Consider the following 11,596-nt stretch of genomic DNA (forward strand, 5'->3'; position numbering starts at 1 on the left):
ATTTAAAACGGCTTGTCCCCTAGAACTAAACGTAAGGACAGCGGATAAAATTTGTCGAGTCTACCACAAATGTTGAGCGACACGATGCTCGGCCGATTTATTGCAGAACTAATAAATATCCTATATTTTACTACATCAGTACATATATTATCACAAATGTAATTAGTATCAGAAATAAAAGTACATGAATATAATCTTAGTCTACTAAGTTTGCGTGTTTACTAAGCGAGACTGAATAGCATACAATCCATCATTCAAATAAGATTATCCCCTGAAAATAAGTACTTTGCGTGAAACGCCTGAATATATTAAATAATTACCTAACTGCGAATATGCATTACCATTTTATTTATGTTAGTAAATAAAATCCGATCAGAAAAATAAAATCCGATCTTACTGGTTTTTGGTGAAATCAGTGACACCATCATCTGATGACAAAACATTTCCATGATTGTCTGTCACTTTGACGTCAGAGATATCGGGTGGAGTTGAATCTACATACAAATAGGCCAAGTCTTCTTCTCTTCTGCCCATAACATCTTGAGCTTTCATCCAGATACTTATTCTATCGCCATTTAATGCAGATACAGGTATCTCTGCTTCTGCCTGCGCCAAGATTGAACGATTATAGTAACATCTTACCCACTCATACAGTATTGGCATATTTTGCTGGACTAAACGCTATAGTCTTTAAAATTTTTGAGAATCGAAATATTTCACATTTTCTACTTTATTATCCAACTGCCCTTAGGTACAAATTTATTCATATTGTTATGATACTTCCCTACAGCAGTTTCCAAACTCTTCTATGGCAGTACACAATAATTAAGATCACAATCCATTGACTTATTTACCTGTGGTGCGTTCACTTCAATCCATTTGATATTGTCTGATTTACTTGTGGAGGTGTCAACATACCCAACGTGAAATAAACTACGCCATCAACGTTAGGCACAGCCTCACGTGACCGGGTGGGTGGTTGACCCGTGACCTCGTCATATCCTGGAGTCATGGCTGGTTTTGCATCAGCAATAGCATTTAGAAGTTTGTCATCACGGTAGAAGGCATTGTAAAAAATGGCCATCCCACTTGACAGTGATCTGAAATATGACAACCATTATGCTATTCACATGCAACGATACGACCATTTACACTTGTAGAGTTGTGATCATATCCAATTAGAAAAACATCAATCTGGAACATAATTTTGCAATTCTATACGATCACTTAACACAGTATACCCACCTTACCATTAACAAATTTGTTAAATTAAAAAATACATGGTTATGAACGTGTTCAAGTAAATGGTACATTTGGTAGTCATGCAATTACTCACCTTATCTGATACGACCGGAATCCACGCAACACCTTCATTGACGGAAGCCCCTGCTGCAGTGATGGGAATGTCAATGTCAATTTCCACAGTGCTGATATCATCATACATTACAAACCGACGTGCTCTCTCTGAGTTTCCAACTTGATCAACCACGGTTAGAACAATAGAATACAACCCTGTGAATATATAATATACAGCTTGAATGGATCACAATTTATTTTACTAAAGCTAGATGGGGCAATTGCATTACCATAACAATGCCATTCATGCAAATCGAACTCATTTGAACCAACATTATCTCAAATCAAATGTAAAATTAGGCAGTAGCATTACCACCTACAGATCTTGTATATTTACTGAATAAACTAGAGAAAACCCTTACTTTGTTAAAACTTATCACAATCATCGTGTATTTATATGTTCTTGGTTTGAAACCAGAAGTTATGGTTAGACGTTTTACGATTCTATAGCAATGAACCTCCAATTCACTCGTGTAAAATATTGTCGAATAAACCGCTCTAACCTGGCTGAGGAAGAGACAGAGATGTCTGTGATGTTGAGAGTTGGATGTCAATTTCAGACGAATGTGGATTGGAAGATATAATATCCATATCCTCAGTTTGTGAAGATGCGTCTACAGCCAATCGGAATGCCTCGCAATTATAATGACTGATGCCAGAGTTGCTATCACTCCAGTCTCCAGGAGTCCATCTAACAGGGACCAAATTCTGAGAAACAATAATACCAAAAACCGTAAGATAAATGACATACCTGAAAGCTGGTAGCTTTTAAATATTCCACATTCTTCATTTTATCTAAAATGTCCGGCAATATATACGTTTTGTTTCAAATGTATAATCACAATCCGAAATGTTCGCAGTAAAAAGTGGTTAAAACTAAACGATATTTTTGAGTATATGAAGAGAGAATACATTATGAATGTATCAGTTCATTAAATAGAAAAAAAAATGAATTCTAAGTCTATGGAAACCTACGTAATAAGGATTGATGTTTGAAGATCTTATCTTTACCTCATATTGTATACATGTTACTAGTCAAACATTGTTTGCATTGGTCCAAAGCAATATACAATAGTTTATGAGACGTGAGTGCATTATTTATTTTCTACCTGATCTATCTCAATCTGAGTTTGTATTCAATCAAGCTTGAAATTATCAGATTCTGTCTCACTAAAGGTAGTTAATAGTTTACTTACATTCTTTGTATAAGGTTCGGCAATCTCAATTATCGTCGAATCACATGGAACACTATTGCTTATACAATGTCTCGGAGCATATAAATCGAATATCACTGTTTTTTCACTGGCTCCATTATTGGGAACGTAGTTTATAGCAGAATTGACAGTGATTATATTCTCGTCGTCATAATTATTAATTTTAATAAATCCAGAATTCTTGGAACGCAATGTGAGTGTTAACCTGTAAATGGGAAATGTGATTATGATATGATATAATATGATGTTTATCTAGAAAACTATTCATTTACCAACAAGACACTATTTGAATTATGAAACACTAACATAGAACACCACTTGCTCACGTGAGATTTAAACATGCGAATACTTGTTCTTTACCGGACATTCTACCACATTTAATGTAGACTTGTTTAAATGAAGACATTAATGTTTATTTCATAATAATTGAGTTTAATATTCTAAACTGTTTAATGGGGTCCCAGATTGCTAGTCGCAATTCACAAAAAAACGTACTCATCTCTGTCTTGAATGATATATCCAGATATATCAAACACTTTTGAGCAGTGTCTTGAAGGAAGTTGTTCAAGTGGAACTTGTGTAGCGTCGGAAGCGATGTAACACCTCTCATGACCACTGGTAACCACCGTCATTTCCCCCTGTATCTCTAGAAACGGTTAGAGATATATATATTGTTTAATTGGTCAATGCAGACTGCTAAAACAGTTTGTGTTTATATCCATTGTGTGGAGTTTAAGTTAGAAAACATGTATTACTGACAAAAACTAGAGAAGTGTATTTTTAATATGTACATTATTGTACACGTAAAGTAATTAGTAAATTCATAAACGTAAATTGATTAGCGCCACAATGGCGGAATAAAATTAATTAACGCCACAATGGCAGAATAAATGCAACTTTCTTTTCACTTTTTATATTGTTGTTGTCTTGCATGAGATAATGATTTGTTTTATGCTGGTATAGTACATCAAAAGAATCTATTGATTTATAAATACTAGGGACTACACTTCATTTTCAAACATGTATGAATCTAAATGACATCACACCTCTGTTTAAATTCCAATCTACAGTTGCTTCTATAATTCCAAACGCTACATCACTGACATAATATGGCTGCGGTGGTAGGTCATTGGCAACAAATCCTATTCTCCATTCAACTGTGAATTTGATCGCCTGCAAAGGGCAGTATAACCTATCTTCTAGTTTACAGTTCGATTCATATGGCGCATTCGTACCCCCAGCTGCTTCAAACTTAATTGAACATTCGTCTAATGTCGGCAAATGAGAAACTTGAAAAAAAAACAATATTACTGTAGTGTAAATATTATTCTACGCATCGGAATAAAATTAACAAGATTCATTGACATCTGATTGTTGCCGGTATAGTGTATACTTACTTTGAAGACAGTTATCCCCCGTAAAACCATTTGCGCATACACACGTTGACGGTTCTCCAGTACAAGTACCAGGGTAACAGAATTTACTGTCTGGTCGCCATGAACACCGTTCTACAGTATGAAATCTTCTGGTTAGGAGACCATATGTAAATACCTATTATATTTAACTTATATATAATTTATATCAAGCGTGCCGATATTTTAAATAACTCACAAAAATCATAACATTGAGTCGTTAATGCCTTAGATTTTAGATCAATTTAGAACAAAATATTAAAATACAAAATACAATCTGATGCATTATTTATCTAATACCAACTACGGCTTTCTTGGTGAGGAATTAAAAGTTAAGAAGTGTGTGTGTTACAGTCATACAACCCACCCTGTCACGATGGTGAGTATATATAAACTATTATATTATACCAGTATATTGATGGTTGTAATCCATCGATTTGATTGGTCGAAACACAAAATTTGCATATGCAATCAATGGTGTATTGGCTGATAATGCAAGGCTAAACCAAGTGGCCCTGGAACATGAGTTGACTACAGGTTTAATGCGGAAATACATAAAACGGTAATATTTGATTTTTTGGGAAATATAGTGGCTGAATTTGGGGAAAATATTGGAAAAATACCGAATTAAAAACATCCGAAAAATTACATTACCATACTATTGCCTTGTCTTAATGGTGGGATCCAAGTTGTGAGCGTAGTTCGCCACACAAAATTCTCCACTATGGGTAAATACATGACAGCAGATGATGAAGGTAATTTCGAAATGTGTACACCAACCACTGTACAGAGGGCCGGCGTGCAAACTCCTTCATTCGGCTGAAGTTTAGACAAGGCATATCATGTATGTGTCACAAAAACGATGCGAGAATCCGATACAACCTTACCTCAGAACAACGACAAAACCTTTCAGGCACACTGTCACAAAACTGTGGTTATTATACCAAAGATGTATCCAGGTCATGATCAGATGTTGGGATTGAGGTCGCCGTGTCGGTCACCGTACATGTTACACTACCGCGTACCGCTATGTCTCCTATTTTTAACCCCCTGCAAGGACTTCGCGCCATCGGAGCTCTCGAACTAGGCCTTCGGCTAATTTATCGCCCCCCCCCATTCCAGAATCCTAGATCCGCCCCTGTCAAACTTCGGTCGAACAAAGTACCGCTGAACTTCACATATCTGCAGTTACAAGTACTATGATGACTCACAAAACCGGTTTAATTCACAACTGTACTTTCAATGAGCAAATTTCAGTTCAAATTGTACAAAAACCGGTATGAAAACGTGGAAAATACGTTGTTTCAAATGAATTTCTAATGGCGTTGACGCGGTCAGTAAAAGGTCATCTTTTGTTATGCTATTTTTTTTTGTTTACGCTGCTCTATTCACTGGATATACTTTTCGTTTTCATGCCGAATAAAAATTATTTTGTAGTCAATTTGAACTGTGTTGCGTATGAATTTGTTGTATACATTCAGTGTGCAACTACATACTATTCTTATAAAAAATGTTCAAAAGCCATAATCATGATCTTATAGTAGATGCAAGAAAACTCTTTTTTTATAGTTTTATCGAATATATTGGTATAATATAATAGCAATAACCCTCCCACCGAAGGCGGGAATACCACGAGATATTGCACAATTCACAACATATATGCACGAGCCGCAGGCGAGTGCATATATGAAGTGAATTGTGCAATATCAAGTTATTGCCTAATTCTATCATGATGTTATTTTTTACATTGTAGGTCTATTATGTAACTAAAGTATATGTTCTGTGTTACTGGAAAGCACAAATTTAAACACAATAGTTTATGAGAAATAATGCATATATTGGTAACAAATAATAATGCATGGTGTTGCTCACGTTCACAAATACGTTTTTCGTTTCCACCGTCGGTTACTGGTACGTATGCTTTCTTTTCCTCTCCTCTGTCATAAGAACATTTCATGCATTTGTGGTCTGTGCTTGATGTGCAATCAAGTTCATCACAGTTAGCGATGGGTTCGCAAGCTGAAAAAAAGTGTACTATCATGTGCATCCAATACCACAGACATCTACATACATTTAAAGCCATGTACTCATACTCACTTGCCCTGGAAAAAATAAATATCCACACGTAATGATATTTAAAGGCACTAGAATCAAACAACTAATTGGCTTTTTATATGTGACATGGCTAATGTTCGAATGTGTTTCACCACTTAAAGTATGTGTTGAGCAAAATAATTCTCACATATAGCCCAATTATTCACACATTATCTGTTACTATATATATATTATTACTATATACATTGTGGTCTTAGTTATTTAGTCATTTGTTAGTTTATAAATTCGTTAGCTAATTCATTTACATATATACTTGCTTATCCTGACTTTTTTCATTTACTAGTCATTGGAGAGATTTCGGTCAGGAATTGTATACATCGGCAGCAACAGGGCGTGACTAAATATCATATGAGTCAGTAAGAGTATGGGCTTGCAGATGTGATAGCTGACATAAGTGAAGTACGTCCTCATACATCACGTTTCCAATAAAACGAGGTGAAAGAAAACAAACTGGCTAGCTACAAGCATAAGATTTGATAGGATAATAGTAACATGAGCCCTTACCCCTCAGAGATAATTTAAGGGCACCCTCAAACGAAACGACAATCAGTTTTAATCACAAATAACCTAAGCTAGATGCAGCCGCTACTAGAGCATTTTTCCAACCTCAGATAAAATGATATCTTTGTTTCAGGGACGGCTAGATGACAATTACACTATGGTAAAAGGCCTACGCCAAACCTTTCCCATTGATGACTCTGACATCTACCTTTAATTGCTATAATGACCGCTAGCAACAGCTCAAAAGTGATAAAGCATTGACATTGGTGAAAACACTAACTTATTTCATATTGGTGCTGGCAATGGTTAGATCAGTATGGCTCAATATGCCTCAATCTCAGTGCATATAGCAACTTTAATGTGCAGGCTGCCTACAATTCCTCCATGCCCTGATCTTACCCTACCACAAGATCAACAAATACAAGACTAACACAATGTAGTACCTGGGATGGGAGAAAATCTCACTAGACGGTCTTGGAGGGTGCCATGATCAATATTGAAAAAAAAACAAAGTTGTCAGCACTTTGAGCATCAACAGTGTTGGTGGATACTAAGAACCTTGAATAGAAAATTGAATTGAGCTAAAGTCAAAAAGAATTAAATGGCCATCAAGACCATAGCTGTGACACATTATCCCTTGTTCTGGTTGTCCTTTTGGTCGAGCAAAGAATTAATCTGTAAATGGATATTGGTATTCAGTATCACCTATCATCATAAGGCACACACCTGGTGTAATGATATAGGTGTACTGGCTTAAATGCTTTTTAACCAAGGATGATGGGCCTTGATTCGTTGATTCGTTAAAAAATGCACCGTATGATGCCACCTGACCCAGGTTACCACTGAATGGGTTTCTACCGTGTCTTCATTAACAGCCATAAAGAACAGTGACCCTTTGAATTTAGGGTATGATAGCAACCCCAATTTAATAGATAAGTTGGTCAACATATTCATCAATGCTACGCCTAGCATACACATCCTTCATCTTGCCAAATACGTTTTTGTCTTTTGGGTTTAGTCGGGAGTACTTTTTTGTGTTGTCGTGTGTAGGAAGGTGGTCTGGGACATGTCCTTGATTTCATCTGCTGCCCATATGTATACGATAGACATGCTTTTTACAGAAAGCATTCTTGGAATATTTTTGTTCATACTGGAGTATAAGGTTCTCTTTTACATTAAGTCCTCTGTATTTGTGCATCATAAAACAATATATCAGTAACTATAGGCCTCATGCTGCTGCCTTTTCTGGACGGTTCTCCTTGACATGTCAAACAAGAGCTTTCCCTGTCAGAACCTTGGAGCTATTTATGATTCTTGAAAGTAAACTTTGTTTGATGTCTTCTGACATCGTAACCATCTCTGCTGCTTGACAATTACCACACCATTCTGTTGTTCAGGCAGGTATTTCTTAGTGTAGCTTCAAAAGCAACACTAAGAAATGTTTAAAATGTTCACAAGAGGGTAATTTAATCCAGCTTAATCCAGGGTACACGTTCTGTTGAGGTGATGTACATTAACACAAAGAGCGCGAAACTGAATATGTCCCCAGTGCGAGTACCATAAGAGCCTAAACATCTGTTCATTTGTAGAAAATAGGGCTGAGTGGAGTGACCCCTGTATGCAACTGTCATCTTTCTTTGTTAAGCCCTCTTTGTATTTCATATCATATTTGTATAATTTGATAATGGGTCGCCATTTGCAAAGCTAATTTTAACGAAAATATTTGTACTGATGTCAAACTTATACACTCACAAGTTTATCATAGTCATAGCATCAGTGGCGAAGCCAATAATAAAATTGATCTGAAAACCCTGTATATCATTTTTTAAATACATAGTCTACTGAAAACAAGTTGTGACATGCACCTCGTTGACGTGCATACATAGCCTATGCATCTTTTGTTATATTTTCTTTCACGCTTGCTCATGTGGAACACCAGCGAAATGTTTCTCACCTGTAAGAGCTAGCACCCATTCCGATATTCATGTACTAAACCAATCGAGCTAATATCAGAAGCAGATATACAGTTGATTTTCATGCAATGTATGCACTACTTCCTCAATATGGTTGGAGATGCACAGGATTGGCTCACTCATATCTTGTTTATTAATGTTATAGATGACAACGGCTCTATTGCATTGTGACGACAGCTTTAGTCATATATGTGCTTCACTCGATATACACATCTTATGTAAATGCATAGTTTTCACAAAATCGAACACTTGCTTTACAAAGACATCATTCTTCAATACAGGCCCAACCCTGGTCATATTTAAATTGGGAAACCCTGGATATCATCAATAATTAGTTTGAAAGGCATTAATTGTGCTCTATATTCTGAAAAACATGTTGTGACAAGTAACTTGTTGATGCACGTAAAACCATTGATAGAGAACTTTTGTTATGTGTATTGAAGCTTGGGAACGCGTTGTTACTATTATGGTGAAAGCATGTTTACCTGTAGGAGATTCACGATTCTTGGCTCAGATCCCAATTTGTTGTATTTCATCATAATGAAATAACAATAGCTTTATATGCATTGTATGCACTACTTCCTTATCATGGCTTTACTCTAGCAACATCACATACGGATAAAGTCATAGCGACTGGCGTATTGGGCAAAAACAGGAAATGAATAAGTTAGGAATTGGCTTTTTCGCTCTTGCAGTTATCAATCCCTTGTAGCTCAATACTGAATGACATAAACACGTAATCTTCAAATATTGAGATTACCAAGTTCCAAACTGCAGGATAGTGCTTATGTGAAAACTTTATAACCAGAACACATACGGCTGACCACTTTTCATGTTTGGCAGATTAGTATCTCATTATTTTGGTAAAAGCGCCATAACAGCCCGTCTACATAACGACAGAAGCTCGCGAGCCTCGATTGAGGCTCAAAAATAGTACTTTATTTTCGCACTTGAGTGAGGCTGGGTTGAGAGGTAACAGATTACTATAATACTCTCTGGCAATTCAAGGCATTTCATGTTGCAGTTTAGTTTCCATTATCATTATTTGCTGATAACCCTTTAGTAATAAAAATACATTTTATTTCATCAGACCGTGTGAATTTTCTTTTCTGTAACTCTCAGTAAATTTTGCACTGTATTTTCGGGAGAGTTCATTGTTCTTAACTTTCCGTCGTCCCGTTTAATATATTTTATAAAATAATTATACTTTAAACTTGTACTACGTGGACTCCACGCCCAACGCAGACTAAACTATAGTTACCCACTAGTGTTGCATAATCTCAACTTATCACACTAGTTGTACTAGCATTTGAGTTTAGTAATAATACAATTGATAGACTCACATTTCATGCCGTCTTTCCTCCAAATGTGTTCAGTGGCGGAGGCACAGGGGGGCAGAGGGGGTGGTTCGAAAACAGTGTTAGGGGGCGTCGCCCCTCTTAAATCGAGCTGAAATCCTTTGTGTCAGCAAAATGTTTCCCTGCACATTCCATCGCATCCAACTAAGAATATTAGGATCAGAATAACTGGCCACTCCATACCCATATCAAGTGGAGTTAAGTCGAGTCGATGTTTAGGTGAGCTGCTAACGATATAAGTATGTGTGAACTTTACTCTGACAACTCGATATATGGTATACATAACATGTAAATCCTTGGAATTGTGCAGGGGTAAAAGTTGAGGGATATTCTAATCGACGCAACAAATCAGTGTAATTATAGGCTCTAATCAAGATAAATTTGCACAAATGGATGAATTAAGTTTTGTTACACGCCTATTAATTATGAATAACACGATTTTACGGAAGTTTTTTCAAAATAATATTAGTTGTCACCCCCACAAGAATTCGGCATGTCTTCCAAGCCCTTTATATACATTTCACAAGCAAATATAGTATTGTCTGTGATTTTACTCGACGTGGTAACATTGTAGTAAAAATGTAAGGGCTGTTACAAAATAATATTACTGTTTTACAAAACAACGACACAGTTCACAGCATGGCAACACACGACACACATCATACTACACAAAGGCGTCTTAAGTTTGCACGACGTAAATTTTGTATTAAAGTGCCTGCGAAATGCCTGCTATTTTCTAGCCCCAAATCATTTATTGATACATCAATACTATTATTGTTTATGTTATTAAGTACAAAATATTTTAATGCGAAAATGGGTTTCAAACTAAATCTACGTCAATTTATTTGTATGTATTTCAAAAAGAGGCTTCTCATTAGCTTCTATATGTATACTCAAATACCCCTGTTGACTATTACTATTACTGCCTCTTATATAACACAAACTATATGGTCTCTATATACAAAACGTTATTCAGGTTCCCAAAACATTTGAAACACTTACCCGACCTTTTCATGATGAAACTGTTTGCATGTATCTGTTAATCGACTTATTTAGCTGATTAATAGCGTATGGCTGTGTTATGTCTGTCATCGTTGAGGCCCATGCATGGTTCTGGACGGTACTTGGTTCAGTGATTTGGAACTAATTACGATATAACCGTCGCTATTCTGACTACTATTTCTGACAGTTGGTATTCGCAGTTATTGATATAGTGAACAATGAATCAAAAGATATGACGTGTTCAGTACTTAGTGTGATTGGCTGTATGATTGAAGGTTACGCCCTAGAATCTTTATACTTCTTTGTAATTGGTTAAGGTTTTTAAAATGAATAAAGTTGATTTAGTTGGTCTTGGCGAGTACACCACGAGAGACGCAGTCTTGAGGCAGTCTTGACGCAGTCTAGGAGAGTCTTGTAGGGTCTTGGGAGAGTCTTGGGTCAGCCTTGCGATTGTCTTGGGGACCTTTCCCCAGGGCGTTGTGTCTTATAGAGTACTCGACTAACTGACTAAGGACGAGAGTTGAAACGTATTGTGTTGTGTGCGTCTATTTGACTGTAAGGCTTAAGTGACTTTCCCGGTTCCGTACCTCAAGGGGACGCGATAGAGAGACGAGACGAGATATTCCCTCTTACACGTGTGGAGAACCCAGAGAAGAAGAATTCCC

The 11,596-nt window shown here is 36.5% G+C and overlaps 1 pseudogene across 1 annotated transcript; it reads right to left on the minus strand.

Moving 5' to 3' along the window:
* Positions 1–468: 468 nt before the first annotated feature.
* On the minus strand, positions 469–11,053 carry LOC144360066 (uncharacterized; annotated as a pseudogene). The gene is made up of 10 exons (XR_014931251.1): positions 10,932–11,053; positions 5,855–6,001; positions 3,968–4,078; positions 3,617–3,859; positions 3,066–3,216; positions 2,553–2,775; positions 1,860–2,064; positions 1,337–1,512; positions 855–1,100; positions 469–606 (listed from the first exon to the last, which is right to left on the minus strand). The product of XR_014931251.1 is annotated as an uncharacterized LOC144360066 (transcript).
* Between the last annotated feature and the right edge of the window lie 543 nt (positions 11,054–11,596).

Source organism: Saccoglossus kowalevskii, chromosome 12, assembly GCF_978046115.1.
Source record: "Saccoglossus kowalevskii chromosome 12, keSacKowa6.1, whole genome shotgun sequence".
NCBI lineage: Eukaryota > Metazoa > Hemichordata > Enteropneusta > Harrimaniidae > Saccoglossus > Saccoglossus kowalevskii.